We start from the raw sequence: 16,210 nt of genomic DNA, 5'->3' as shown, positions 1-16,210 counted from the left end.
TTGCAGTACTGATTAAACAAGGCGTGTTAATGGTTTTAACTTCAAAACATCTTAAATTGTCCCAGTGTGCTCAATGTTCATAATAGAATAAGTTGAAGATGGGACGTTGTCTTAAATCAGCTATTAAGGAAAATGATCCTGTTGTAGAAATAATTAAAGGAAAATGACAACTAGTATGTAAGTACCATTTTGCCTTTATACAACTAGAGTGGTGTATGTAACAGGAATAATGAGAGAAGCATTTTGGATTCTATCAGGAGTGACATCCAGATACTTTCTTTTTTATGACATTAGTTCAGAATTCTGACGGTTTTAGGATTGTTCATCACTCTACATAAAGTAAATAAAAAGTTTAATTTTTGTTCTCTTCGTACGTGTGTTCCCATTGCAGAAACGTTCAAGTTATCAGAAAGGCTTTTATTTAAGCTACACCAGCAACATGCTAACATTTTAGATGTTCAGTATACTGAACCACTTTGCCTTAACCTGTGCTAAATTGATAATTGGCTGTGTTGAACATCTGCTTACCTCCGTGTGCTGCTCTAAAAACTGGGGAGAGCTTGGTGCCAGTCCCATATCCCATATGGCCATCCTTGGAGCAAACTTCAGGATAAAGGTGCAGTGGGCAGTCGAGTGCAGTAACCACAGCAGCTGCCCATGATATTTCTTTTACATCGGCATTCCTTTTCACCCAAGTAGTTCAGAAATAGCCAAATTACCATTTTTTAGAATTAAATAAATAAGCCCATGAATATCTAAAGGAGTTGTAGACAAAGCCTAAGTCAAGTGACAAAATCAGGATTATATCATACGAATACGTGACTCCTAGTTAATTTGCACTAAACTCGGCTGGACCACAAAAAATGTTAGCATATGTTAATTGTCATATGATAATGAATGCATTGTAGAAACCTAGTTTTAAACTTGAAATGTTTGTTTCTTCTTTTCATCAGTTTTGCTTACTTGCCATCTCGTAGACCTGCCTTACTTTAGGAAACAGCACAGCCTGGCTATGGTAGGACATACCCACCCTTGAGCAATGGTGACTTTCCCAGCAGTTCGGTGGGATGCTTTTAGCTGCACGTGGTAGGGAATAAGCCTCACTTCTCATCCCGAGCAGCATTCCCAGGCAGCTGGAGAGCTCCAGTTATCAGGTGCTCTGGAGCAGTGGACAGGTACTGTGGAGGTCCAGCCCGCCTAGAATCCATCTAACTGCTTTCTTTGGAGGCGACTCACAGTCTGTGAGGAAAAAACATTCCATTCTAGTTCATGTTTTCTCACCTGCTCCCCACTGTGAAATCCTCTGCCTTCTGTTCTACAGCAGCTGCTCCCCACACAAACTGACCCAGAGTTCGTATGAACGTGGCCTTGCTCAGCCCAGGCTCCCCATCCCCTGCCTGCTCCCACCTGATTAGTTCAGTGGGTGCTAAAGGCAGCGTATCCCACCTAGTGATGGATGTGCCACCTCACACCTTTACACCTCAGCCTCACCAAAGCCTAAGGCCTTTTCGTCCTAGTAAGCTTCTTTGACTGGGCTAATGTGACTGAGAAACACACCTTTTTTATCCATTAAGACGAGGCCAAAAAATGTTAAGTGCTCAAGATGCAAGCCCCCAGGGCTTGTCTATATATCGAGTTATTACACGTGGAGGCTTTTATCTTCATAAGAGAATGTTCTTTTTGTGCACGCCAAAGTGTGAGTTTAAAACCAGTGGTTATAGTATAACCCTCATGCAGACTCATTCATTCTGACATCTTCTGGCTTTTTTCTGCTCAGATTGAGTCTAACTTCTTTAATTGATGTAAGTGAAATTAGAAAAAAAAAGGTACTTAGGCTGAGTTTGTCCACATGAGGAATTATGGAATTATGCTTGCCTGCCTCTGGTAGTGTTATTAATAATGCCTTGCTATGTGGAGAAGCTTTGTCTATTAGGAATGTTAATTTTGCACACGTTTGCACTTAGCAGGAGCATCACTTATTTACATTTGAATCATCCTATTTTGACAAGTGGTAGCTGATGCACTCTACTGAAATTCATTAAGTTATTCCAAACCCAGGCCATGATTCTGGGGATGCTACGTTAGGCAGATAAGTAACTAGATGCATAAATAAGTTCACTGAAGACAACTACCTCCTGAATAAGGTTTGTTCTGTGTTTAAACATTTGAAGATATGCTTAAAGTCTTCCTAAACTAGCAATTTATTTATTTTGTTCTTAAAAGGAGCTGTGCTGTGAGACATTGTCTCGTTTTAGCATCCCTATGAAGTCAGATAAAGTATCTGCAAGTTACTTGTGAATTCCTGTCTGGTTTACACATTTATGAAACTGTAATTTTATAAACTTTAATATTCTGAGTTTTAGTTTTGACACCTATGTGGCAGTGGGCATCAGAGAAATAATCTTTTATGACATATTATTAGTTGCCTTTTTTTCTTTTTAATCCAAAAAGGTAGAATTCTAATAGTTTGAGTAAAAATCAATTTAGTACCTGAAACCAGTACATGCTAAATACTGGCTGCACTGCAGATAGATCGAAAAGAAAACAGAGCCAGTAGCAAGCACCCAGGGCAGTAGCTGGCCCCTTTGTGTGCACCTCTGGGGAAAGACAATAGATGCTGTGAAGTTGGGACTTTATCATGCAGAAAGTCAAATAAAAGTCTGAACAGTGTTTGCTGTTTGCAGGAGTGGTGCATTACCCTCACATTACTTAGCAGAAATAATACCAATGTGGCCATGAAACAGGGGAAAAGATTTGTTTGTGTGCAATCCTACATTTTGTTGGACTATGTTTTTATTCTGTGGTTTGCACAGCACCTTGTGCACAGGGGTCCTGGTTCCTTATCTGAGATCTTGGGTGCTATGATAATAGGAACCTAAATACTATTAGTAGAAATAAGCTTGTCATATATTGCCAGTTTTGCAAGGAAATAATCAGTCTCAGACAGGATGGCCTCACTTCTAATGGAGCTGTTACAGTGTGGGAGAGGCAGGTGCCTTGGGTTGTAGGGAGGTAAACACCTGGACACAGGTGCCCAATCCTGTTTACAGCTGTTTACTTCAAGAACATTATGTGTCTGAGTAAGAAGGGCAGCATTTGGCCTTTGGTTTTTGAAGTGAATTACAGACAATTAATGGGGACGTGTCCCATACATGAGTTCCAGACAGAATTCAGTCCTTCACTTCTTTAATAACTAATTTTTTAAACTAATTAGCTACATACCCATGTGGAAACAATAGTAGAGCCTTCACAGCCAAGACTATACAGAGATTCTAAATTACATATATAATAAAGGTTGTGCATGTGTTTCCTGGCTGAGAACAATGTTATATTTCAGCCTCAAGCAAAAATTTTCTCCAAGCCGTAGCCCCTCAACAAAAACACACTTTTTAATGAAAGCCTTGACACCACCTTAATTACAGTGCAGCAAATATTACCATCGTAATCCCATTTCATCCTCAGGCAAGGAGAGCATCCCTGGGGGCCCGGCTGCCAGTGACCAGTTCTGCAGAAACAACCTTTTCCCTAATGCATTTTTTAATTTAACCTATGCTGTGCTGCTCGGGGGGGAAGATACATGAGGAGCTGCTCGTGCTCATCTCCCCACGCCCCTTGCAGCCCTCCTGGCACTCCCTGCAGCCCTGGGCCTGGAGGATCAAGTAGCACCCAGGGATGCCCAGCCTGCAGCCAGCTCTTTGTCTTGCCTCCAGCCTCTCTGCCTGCCTCCCATGGGAGAGCAGGAGCCAAAAGTTCAGGTTCAGCACCTTTGTACCACACAAGAGTCCAGTTTTACTTCCAAGCTGCTGGAAGAGTCACCCTGACTTTTTTTTTTTTTTTTTTTTTTTTTTTTGCTGGCTGCCACACTTGAGAAAAATCCTTGTTTTGGATCAAGGAATGCAGGGGGAAGGCTCTCCCAATGGCAGTCCTAATCCAGGTGGGTGAGCACTGAGCTGTTTGAAAAGCAGGGCTGTGCTGTGCCCAGCAGAGTTGTGTTCATTCGAAGCAGCCTTGCAGTGTCTCCGGGCTTTCACAGTGTTTGGGTGGGTGAGTAAAATGTGATTAGTTTCTCGTTACCAAATTGATTCAGTGCATAGATTTTTTGGGGGGAGGGGAGTACAATATTGACAGGAAAAATTTGCAAGGCTGTGTGAACCTGGGGTCTTTTCCTACCAGAAATACGGGGAGATATATATACACACATATTACACAAGGGTATACTTGAGGTGCTTACACTTTTTTCTCCTGCCTTCTTAAATCAAAGTAATAAATCTGTATAATCTAAGGAGCTAGAATAATCAATCTCTCCAAATTGATCTGAAAATCCTAATTAAAGGCTAGAGAGAAATTAAACATGAGGTTTCTTTTTCTCTCTACAGCATTATCAATTACAGTACAGTTTTCTATTATGGAACTCCTACAATTCTTATGTAGAGAGTAAAATCATGCAGCTGAGATGCTTTCTCTAAAAACAAGCAAAAGCCCTATATGTACTGGGAGGACATTTCTATTATCCTGTTCCCTTCTATTTAGGTTCTCATATGGTGTTAATCACCATGGTATCTTACAGCTTTGTGAAAATATAGTGCACCATATGTGATAAATCACTAATATTAAGAATGAAGATGCTGGATAAAAATATTCTTCCCAAATCTAAAGCAGAAAACTTGCAGTAATGGACAAACCCAGACAGGCAGCCTGAGTAAAAGGGGATGTGTGTATGAATACAAGAGATGGGGTCAGAATCATTCCTTGGATGATAATATTGCATCCAGTCATTCTTTGGGAGTGTGAATGGCACACTCACTCCCTTCTTCCCATGCTTCAGCTCACTAAAGCACAGGGACTATGCTCAAGCCATCTCCTGTTCCCTCCTTTTCACTGCAGACCAGTGCTCGCCTTGCAGTGTTCAAGGGCATCAGTCAAAAGAAGATAATTTGCCAATAAATGCAGAGTAAGCTTGTGCATTTGTTGTTAATTAAGTGCGCACATAACTACAATCCAAACGTAAGGCAAGATGTGGGACTGGACTTCCACTGGAAAGAATGCACTGAAGTGGTCATAAGTTATCCCCCCAGTTGGTAATCTCAGTTACATATTTTCTCATGGTTTTTCACTTCCCACTTAGTTTCAGCCAGATCTGTTTTCTATTTATGTTTGAAGTGTCAACACATAAATAATTTTCTCTGTTGTGTCCCTCGCTACTACATTCTTTTTCTTGATGGAATAGCAGAAGTAATTATATTTATAAATGGAATGCCTGTTTTGCCTAAGTATCACATATAATTCCCTTCTGTAAGAGGGATTTTTATAATTCCTCTAAAAATGTCTTGGCAAGGATCAACCCACCAGTTGGTAGTGTGGATCCAGCCTTTAGGGACAGAGCTCGGGATTCTGATCCCTTTGGCCAACAGGCAGGAGGGCACCACATTAAAAATGCTCTAGTTTGTTTGAGAGAATGATGCTGATGTTAAATATGTGCAATTATTAAGCACCCCAGAAAGCAAATACTCTGAGAGTTGCTTCCCACCTGTGGATTTCACTATTCAACACAGAATTATTTTGGCAACTGAAGAATTCTTCATTGTGGATGGCTGTGGGAAGGTATTAATCCTGTTCTTCAAGTAAGATACTTTCACTGATCTACTAGACCTGCTCCACCTCTACTGTGTCATATTGTGAGAGGAAATCAAAGGAATCCCAGGTGAAAGGACAAGTAATCTCAAGGCCTTCTTATCCCCTTTCTACCTGCTTTTTACAGCTGCTTTCTGCAGATAAGTTCAGCTGTCCCTTGTTCAGTGGGAGTAGAGCAGAGGGAGATCTGTTGTGAGCTCTGCATTAAGGGAAGTTCAGTCTTACATCTCTGGGTGCTCCTTGAGGAAACCTCAAGCAAAACCATTATATGGGGATGGTAGATCCCAGCCACGGGCAGCTCACAGCTCAGTCACTGGATGAAACAGCAACGGGGCTCCTGGAGCTGATCCACAGTACAGGAGGAGAAAATCATCATTTTCTTGCTGGGTTCTGCTATCTGTGTGTGCATGGGTGTTCTTTTATTACAGTTTCTCTAATATTTGCTTTGATTAAAGCAAAGAAAGGCAGCGAGACATTCTATTTCTACAGATGTGGCAAGCTTGAGGAAGGTTATATTGGAGCATTCAAAATTCATGTCCTGTGTGGTTTAGGAGCTGAAAATGCATCTGTGTTTGAGAGATGTGGGTGATGTAAGACAGGTCCTTGGCCTTGGTGTAAAAAAGTGCCGAAATGTCTGGAGTCTAACAGGGTTTGAAGCGTGACTCTGCGGTGTGGTGAGCATTTCCATGGGTACCCACTCCTCAGCTGCTGGAGCTTCCACTGCCCAGTTTTCTCATCAACAGAACCAAACACACACTGCTCCTGAAACTCATCAGCTCCCATTGTGGTATCTTTAACATAAATCAGCTTAAACTAACAGGGGAGTTTATTTGCTGCATCACTGACTTGGCAACCAGCACACATTTGTGCCTGCCATCCCTGTGCTAGGGAGGCAGGGATGTCACATCCTCAGCCGCCGCAGTGACATCCAGGAGGGCAGTGAGCTCGGGTCCCACGAGAGCCTGTGCTGCTGTGGCCTAGTTTTGAACAAGCTGGATCCTGCTCCTCCAACAGTGTCAGTCCATCAGTGTCAGCTACAGAATCCATCAAACCGGGAATGCTCCCGGGTGGTTACCCCGGCGAGCCGGGGCTCTGTTCCTGTCCTCTTGCTAAGTCTGACTTAGCTCCTTCTCAGCTCTGGCTCCATAAGCTGCAGCCTCTGAAGCACACAGAGACCCAAGTCCATTTTCCACTTCCCTGTGCATTTAATCAGAAGCTTGTAAGAAGTTTTAGACTGCAGTCTTTCCTTTTCCCTGTGTACCCCCACTGAGGGTTCATGTTTATTTAAGGTTTAACTTAATGACCAGTTTTCCTTTCTCTCAGTATACACGGTACAAATTTGGTCTGTTCCCCCAGCTTTTGCATTCAGCTGGTTTGACTGATTTAACATTGCTGATTTACCGGTGTAATTTAGCTTGTCTGAAAGGAAGGAAGATTGATGTTGGCTGAAATAAAATTCTGAGATGCTTCTGGAGTTTTATTGCCCTAGATTTCTGGATTGCTATTTATTCAAAAAAGTAGGCAGAACTCTGACTTTAGATTTACAGGAATGCCTCCATTATGTCAGTGTTGCTAATCCTTTGAGTCAAGTCATTGTGGTTAGCCAATCTTGTTTTTTGTCTCTGTGGTAAGATTTTACATCCAGAAGGCTAACCTCAATGCTCCCCCATGAAAGCAGGCAGAGATGACAAAGCATTTCCTTCTTTGACCTCTGCAGTTGAGTTTTGCAGAAAGATGGAATCTGTCAAACATCACATCACCTTGCATGAGAACCAAAGGGTGAAACCCTGTTCCTGTAGCAATATGTGGAACAAAAATGGGCTGAAATATATTTCATAAAACTAATTTCTCTTCTAAAATAGTTTTCCTTCTAAATTCAGACTGTGAACTGTGAAATTCTCTCATGCTTGTGAGTTACACATGCTTATGTATCATGTCAGAGAAAACTTGAGGTTATCTGGATTTCTGAATTCTGCATTTCTGTCCTGAAAGATTGTGTAGTACTTGTCTTGAATTTCCTGGGTTTGTAATGTTGGGGGGGGGGGGGAATAATTGCAGTATTCTGATTTCTTTACATAACTCCAGCTTAACATCATTTCATTGGGGAAAAACATGTTGTTCAATGTACACTTCTGATACAGGGAGGGGAGAAGGAAGCTTTAAGGGAGATCTTTCCCTGTTTTGACTTCTGCCTTTGTCTCCTTTCCTAGGGCTGATATTAGTCCAGGGTGCAGAGTTACAGCTTTGTGTGAGCAGTGCTGGTATTGGGGCTTAAAGGGTGGACAGGAGGTGCCTGGTAGAGGGCCTGGACAGCCCTGCTGCCCTCTCACCAAGCATGGATCCCAGGCTTAGGGATGCAGAGTGAGAAGCAGGTCTGTTCCTGCCGGGACAGCGCTGGAATGAATCCCTTCTGCTGCGACAAGGGCCTCGTTGCAGACCCTCAGCACCTCCTCTGGGTTCACTCAGGGGCTGTGTCTCTCCTTCCACTCAGCAACATAATCATCCCTGAACTAAAGAACTCTGTCCCGCCCAGACGGGACTGGGAGCCGGTTTAATGAGTGGAAGATGTTCAATATCAACATGACATCATATAAAAAACCTTGGCTTGTCACCATGAGATTCACTTGTGCGCTTTCTGCTTGGACCACTGGTGCTGTGCAAAGCAGCTGGACCGAGCTGGCCATTTGGGCCAGGCTCAGCTCCTGTTTTAAATCCTGGGATTATCAGAAGAGAGCAGGAGTATTCATTGTGCTGGAGCTGCCTCCAAATTGGGCACTCTGCTGCCCAGGCATTTTTCAGACCAGTGACAGCAGGTGGGTGACCAAGAAACCTGCCACTGACAACCCTTTGCATGTGGTTGAAAGGACTGGTGACTACACAATTCCCTCTAACTGGAGCTTTTCAAGCCATAAAAACACAGTTTGGAAACTACCTCTAATAGTAGTGGAGGGACAGCTGACCACTTTGTCACCCCTGCCGCTTTGGCATCACTTAAGACTGACCTGAATTCTTGATCTGGCCAGTCTGTTGATCTATAATCATAGCAATCCGTTAATTACTCGGCTTAATTACAGCCAATTTATTAGAATGAAAGGTTTCACTATACCTAGCTTTGTGAGTTTCCACGTTATTTTTCATTGAGGTAATTTTCAGGCATAAAAGAACCAGCAAGCGATGCCCTTAAAAAAACCCATTTCACAAAGAACGTGGAGCTTTCCCGGTAAATTCTCAATACAATATCGTCTGCTCAGGCAGTAAATATCCCAGCTGTGAGAAACATCCTGTATTCTTCACACACACACAACAGGGGACTGGAATTCCTCTCAATGCTGTTTGAGCCATGCACTCACGACCTGTACTTCCATAATATCTCTTTGCTGTGATATTAGCACCAGGTGTACCATCAGTACACCCACCTTTTCATGTAATCTCTGATAGAAAGATGCAGTTAGCAAATGGCATCAGGTTTTAATGCAGAAGTGACCTTTTAATGTCATGCACAGATACGCCAAGAAAGAACTGCCACTGAAAACTTCTGATTAAAGATAAAAGTAGACAGCCTGTAAAAACACTAAGATAAAAAGTAAATCCATTTGCCCTGAGTTTCCCCTCCTATCCCACCTCCTACTATAAATTGATGTTGTCAGCACTCATGATTTTATCACAAGTCTTGTGATGTTTGATGTTTCACTTACACTCCAGCTACTACAGTTGTGTAATGAGGTTAGAAACTCAGCTTTCCTCTTCCTTTAATTTAAAGTAAGCTTCTAGTCCTAATGGTTAGAGTATAAAGCTTGCAAGTGTGACCCAGGTGCACCCTAACAGCTCAAAAAACAGAAAGCACAGTAAAAGAGCTCCACATTTATCATCCTACAGACAGGCTTATGATTTTGAGGGTCAAACTGTAGTTCTTGAACATTTGGAGCTGGAAATAGCGACTTGGGGAAAAAAGTGCTTGAACAAAGTGCCGCACCAGGTTGCATTTTCCAGGGAAGCACATCAGTCATTATAACTCAGTGATAATTCTCTTTTCAGACATGCACATTTTCCTATTTACTTTGTTGTGCAGCATCTCTGGGTTCACCCCCAGCCTGACAGGGCTGGAGGGTGTGCAGCGCTCCTCAGTCCCCACAGACTGGCACGTCTGCGCTTAAAAACCTGCAAAACCAGGAATGTTCTGACTTCCAGTCTCGGGAGGTGATCTGCCTTTTGTGAAGCTCCATCAAGAAACAAGGAAACCCCCACCTCTGCCAATGCAGCAACAAAGGGGCAAGCAACAAAAACAAAAAAACCCAAATTGTAAATGGCAGGTTTGACTGCAGGAGCCCAAAATGTGCCAAGTTTTCATGTGCAAACCAAAAATACTTAGCTGTTGGTTTTGGAAAAAGACAAGCTCCCAATACCAATAGTTCAGATTTGAAGAAAGCACAATATTTAAATGCAGTTCCAAATTATCAAAGACAGCATAGCAGTATATATAATTCGTACTAAAATTATGAATTATACCCAGAACTGAAGGAGTATCCAAAGCAGTGAGTGGAGTCTGAGTGTTGTGTGGGCACATTGGTCAAAACTTCTCTGCAGTCACAGACTGGTGGTCCCAAAGGTCCCTCCCCTAAATTATTGTGTAATCCATTCTGGGAGTGACAAAATTACAAATGACCCTGACAAAATCTAACTCCAAATTTAAAAAAAGGTAGAAGTCTCTGAGACTCAACTTCTACATGACTAAACAGAATACTGAGGAAGGTTTTATGTTTCACAAATATAAAATTGTGACAAAAATTGGATAATATTTTCAAAGAACTAAAGAAGCTCAATTGATCCTGCACTGCCCCTACACTGGCCCTGTTATTAATTTTGCCCTTGAATTCAGCAGTAATTTCCATGTGGTAATTTCCATGAGACTGACACTTTGCTTCTCAACTGCTTCTCCCCTAGAAAGCTGAAGAAACCATTATTGACTCTTGATCCCTTGGCTGAGCAGATTTCTGTGCATCACAAGCCACATTATTTAAAGCTGTTGACTTATATTTTTTATCTCATAAATTAAAGGTGCTGTGAAAAATCTGTGTCTTGCAAGAGGTACATTCTTCAGCCTAAGGAACTTCTAAATAACTTGGAAACAGATATGCAAAAACATTGGAAGGGTCTGCATTTTTTATGTTACTTTCTGTAAAGAGGAACTTTGTTTTTAATCTTCTCCAGCTTCTTTCTAGCTCTATTATCTCTAATTACTTTCAAATATACCCAAATCATCATCCCTATATTGAAATGAGCTGTCTGTTACTCTCACCTGTGCAGGTCTCTGGTGCTGTGATAGCAACTTCAGGTGTTTTTTTAAAATCTAAAATTAGTAAGCTTTAAAAGATTTTTCCCACCTGTTTTGTCCCTGCTTCCATGGCAGTCTGTGAGAGGACTCCTGTTGGTCTGGCAGGACAATTTAAATGCTGGTTGTTGTTTTTTAAATAATGGCAAGTGTATAAATTCCTGGTGGCACAGCTCTGTGTAGGTAAAGCTGGGTTCAAGCCATCGATTTGACTTTGGAACTCCACAACACATGAATTAAAATGCTAGAACTGCTGTCCTGTGAGTCTGTCTCCTTTTCTGCCTCACTAAGCATTAATTATTGTGGTCTCAACACTCTGTCCTGCCCTTTGCTTCCCTTTCCTCCTTCCCACTCCCCACTGTTGCTCCCAATGGCTGGGGAGTCTCCCCCCTAAAGCAATCCAGTTCATCTCCCAGTAAAGGGCCATCAGCCAACACATTCTGGGCCTAAATTCATCTCTCAGATATTGGTACAGGCTTAAATAGATGCAGTCCCTCAGTTAATATACTAGATTTCAATGGAATTACATGGGGAATTAATTTTCCTCTGTCTGTAGTCTGAAAAAAACAATGAAATAGGGAAATGCTTAGAATCTACTGCTTGGCCTTCCAAACTGGGTGAAGGACTGGTTCTTGCTTGTTGCCCATTAATGTAGACAGTAGCAAGGTACTCCTGATGTCTTTTCTGTACAAACACATAACATTTTAGGCCTTCCTGACTCGAGGCCAGAAGGATCTGTAGGTGGCAGCTCCCCTGACAATCAGCCTGTAACCTGTCTGTGTCATGTCATGTATTTTAGCGTGTGTCTGTAACTTCTGCCACGTGTGATGACGCCTGTCTTTGTGTGTTTCTCTCCTTGAATAACAACAAGAGCTTTCCTTTGTTACAGGAAGTTCCAGGAGCCAATCTGACAAGGTCCAGCAGGGTGTGAGCGGTTGGTCTGGCGTGTGCTGGCAAGTGCAGCACTGGTTAACTCTGGATGCCTTGTGACTTGCTCTGGTACCTGAGTGAAAAGCTGAATATCAGGATGTTCTAGTACAGCTGGATGGGACGACACACAAGTAAAGAATTTGTGACGAACTTTGCAGCTAAAACTTCATATCCTTTTTTTTTTTTATTCCATTCCTTCATCCCCCATCTTTTCTGTCTCCATATTATGCACTGTTCTCTCTCTTTACCATCTTTCCCCCCATTGCCCTGTGCCATTTCCTTCCCAGATGAAACATCCCTCTTTTTCCCATTGATTGCCCTTTGTAGGTTCTCTCCATGTAGCTCATAATTTCTGTCCCTCGCCTCCCCCACTCATCCCGACATCTTGGGCAGGAGTGATTGAAGCGATGGATTCTGAAAGAGCAAACCAGTCTCCAGAGAGAGAAACACTGCAGATCATTATCTTCCTCACTCTCTTAATGGAGAAACAGAAAATATGTGAAGTCAGCTGACAATACAGTAAATGTGCAGATGAAAGTCCTTTTGCTGCAAGAAGAATCATAATACAAGGTACCTACAGATATTTGATCCGAGCAAAGTCTTCCTTGACTCTCGGTATTCCCATTCCAGGTCCGTGTATAGCTGCTGTCTGTAGGAAGGCACTGCAAGTCTTAATCTGTAAGTTAATTAAATGAATGGGGTTTTAATATGGAAGATGCAGGAAAACATTTTTTATCTCTTCCAGAGTGGGCAGCACATAAATTGTAATGGTTTTCTCAGTTATCATGACCACAATAAAACTGAATCTGCCCACAAGCCTTTTGCTGACTCTTCATAGCTCAGTTAGGTCTGCTCTCACAGTGAAAAGTGTTTGAACTGCAGCATTACCATTTCAAATCATTTTCTAACTGCTCTCTGAAAATAGAAGAAAAATAAGAATACAATAGTTGGGACCCCTTATAAAATCTTCCTAGAGGAGTCCAAGGATACTCACCATTGGTCTCAATGGAGCTTTCACACATCCTTGAAAGGAATTCATTAAGCTGGAAAAGCTGGCTAGAAACCAGTCTTCCTATAATGTCTTCCATAATTTGCTCCAAGGGACACATTTGTAGTCACTCAGCCTTTTTTATAGATCTTGTGCAAGATGAAGGGCTGGGTCACAATTGCAAGACTTTAATGAATAGATGTTTGTTACATGCCACAACCCAAATAATTTTTCAAGCATCTCAGCACTGTGCAGCCTTTTCAGTGTGGACTTCCCCAAGGATATGCAGGGATAGCTGCAGCCTCTGGCATCACAATGATATAGTGACCGTTTTTTGTTCCAGGTGCTCCTTTTTCCATGCTGACCCGTTCAGATGCAAATGGAAAACATCCAGCAATTGCAATTTCTACTCTGGATTTTCTTTCAAGGATTTGAAGATTTAAGTTATTTCTTGTTATTCTTATTAACTTCTCTACAGGCTTGTGTGGAGACACATTACAATAGAAAGGCTCCTCCAATTAACAAAACATCACTGAAATTTTGAATATCTATCGGTCATGGCCAGATCTCAGGATAACACTCTGCTTTTCAAAGAGTCCTGAGATGATCTTCATGAAGTCTGTTTAGTTGTATGAGAATTGTCTGTCAATCCCATTCCACCAAATGGATTATAATTGTTAGAGGGAAAGAGGGGGTGAAAAAAGATTTTTTTTCTTTGGGTGTGAAGCTCATTGGAGTTTTAGGATAGGGTGACCTTTGATTACCAAATACAAATTCGGGCAGAAGCTTTTTATCTGAAGGTAGCCCAAATTAAGAACTAGCTCCCTTCCTCATTCTCCTTATCTTTCTGAGAAAAACTGGCACATAGACACTGGACTTTTTTGCTGGACATTTTCCACCTGGCCATAAACACTGGAAGTCATGTCTTAGCATGGTAAGCCAAGTAGCTGTTGCACAAAAAACACTGAGTGTGTTTGTGTATTGCACCAGAGACAGCCTTGAGTCACCATATTGATATACAAAGGACCAGATAGTAAACTTTTTATTAGCAGCCAGGAATTTCTTTTGAAAATTATTCTTTTTTTGACATCCCCACATATGGGCTGAAGGATGCTGGTACAGTTCTCTTTCTATCAAAATAGGATATAATGTGTGACTGTGTTCTAGAAAAGTGTTACCTTTTTTAACAGATTTATAATTTTTTAATGTCAGACCACCACAGAGCTTTCAAGCAATAGCTGCTGGCCAAAATTACATTAGGAAAGTGCACGTTATGCTCCATTTCCCTCCAGGAAAGGGAGGTAAACATAGGCAATCTGGACTGGGAGGGCCAGAGCAGAGGTAAGGAGGCAGCCAGCTCCCAGCATCTTTGCTTTTAGTGTGCTTTTCCTGGGGCTTCTGCTGGACTGACCCGTGGCGGTTTCAAACAAAGCTAACAGGACCTTTCCTGAAATTATCAGAGCCCTTTTCTTTTCATGCCTGTATCCACATTTAAGAAAAATCTGTCTTATTCAAGAGAGGTAGCTGGGCCTCAGCTTTCCAGGGCTTGGGCACCGAGCCACACTCCTGCAGCCCTGTGGCTCCCAGACAGGGGCTGGCACGAGTCCGGTTGGCTTGGAGCACGGGCAGGGTGAGCTCACATCTGTCTGCACCTGTCTGTGCTGACAGAGTTAAAATTTGGGGTGGAAAAAGAAACAGGAGGAAGCCTAAAGAGAGCACCTCTGAATCCACCTGGGGTTTGCAGCCGCGGTGCTCGGAGCTGGGGGGATGCTGGGGTGCAGCCACACACACTGCCAGAGCTGGATCCTGCCTCTGGAAGAGACAGAGGGAGGCTCTGGAGCCTGCTTGTTCCACACTGCCAGCAGGAGCTCAGCAGGAACAACAGCTCTTGCAGAGTTTCTGCAGGCAGCCCGTACACCCATTTCTTTCCCCAAACGGCAATACAAAAGTAACAATACAAAATACCAAAGCAGGGATATTGTATTCTGCTGGACTCCAGCTACTCCGAGAAATGGGAAGCACAGTGTGGTTGTTGCCTGCTGAAGGAGAGACAGAGAAGGCATCTACAGAGAGGGAAACAGTATTTGTGGTGGATTAGCACTGCTGACAGACATACCTGGTACATGGGGCTGGTGGAGGCTGTTCCTTCCATCCGCAGGGAAAAGCAGTGCTCGGTAAAGCTCAGTGGCATTTTGAAATACTTGTAAAATCAGAGCAGCACAACCTGAAACTATTACTAACCGGTTAGTCACAGTGCTGCTGATTGCAAGTCACCTTATACCAGGGGACTTGGGCTGAGGAGCTGAGCTCAGGACAAACGACCACCTAATTTCGGCACCCATTAGTCATCGCAGCAGCTGAAATTAGGTGACTTGACTCCAGCAGGACAAGCCAGGTCATCTTGGTTAGATACGTGAGCTTCACATGCAGAGAGTGAGGCAAAAAGCCAGTCTGCTTTCCTAGGGGAAGGAGGCACTGGGGGGATGTAGGCAGTGCTAAATGCTGTGTTTGCCATTGCTCCCCTCCCTTTCCCTCACTGAAGCTCCAGCTTTTACCTCAGGGCTGCCCATGGAAACTGCTGTCCTTTGGCCCTGGAGGAACCTCTTTTATTGGGTGCCAGACTGACCTGAGTCCTCTCTGGTTTGAGAAAGAGGGGCACTAAGCTGAGCAGAGCCCGCAGTGCCCTTTTCCTGCTTCCTGAGTGTGTATCCAAACTGCTGTGAAAAAGATGGGCAGAGATTCCACCCCATCGCTGTGTTTCTGTTTGTCAGTGTCTCCTAAGTGTGCCCTTCCAGTAATCTTTCAAGTTATTTGTAGGATTTGGCCTAAATCTAGGTTGGAGAAGAGCTTAGGTGGGAGACTGACCAGGGCCCCTTGGGGATTAGGCAATGATGGTGGTTTAGGCAGTGCTGTCTTTGGCACTTCTGGAACTGAGGTGTCTAAATTCTGTCTAAATCCAGAGGTTAAGGAGCAGGGATAAACTCTGACTACCCTCCTAAAAAAGCACTCAATACATAAATTGCTCCTCCTGCCCACAGACAGCTGCATTGTTTGGTTCTGTGGCAGAAGGAAGCGGGGTCAGGTGTTTCTTTTGTGCTCAGTGAAATGATATCTGTGTGCCCGAGAAGCTGGAAGGGATATCTGAGGTCACTGAGTTCAGCCCTTCACTGCTGCAGACAAACATGATGTAATCCCTTTCATTACATGGGCAAACTTCCATTCTAAAAGTAGTTAGTTTTGCTTGTTTTCCTTTCTTTCCTCCACTTGATTCACTTTCCTGTCCTCCTGCAGTGATGTCCAGCCTTACTTTTAGTTTTTGAGCCTGTGTTCAT

This window comes from Empidonax traillii, unplaced genomic scaffold, assembly GCF_003031625.1.
Source record: "Empidonax traillii isolate 1590-97213 ecotype Southwest subspecies unplaced genomic scaffold, ASM303162v1 scaffold1260:size142763, whole genome shotgun sequence".
NCBI classification, from domain to species: Eukaryota; Metazoa; Chordata; class Aves; order Passeriformes; family Tyrannidae; genus Empidonax; species Empidonax traillii.
The sequence above is the reverse complement of the archived record's forward strand: the minus strand, read 5'-3'. Positions refer to the sequence as shown.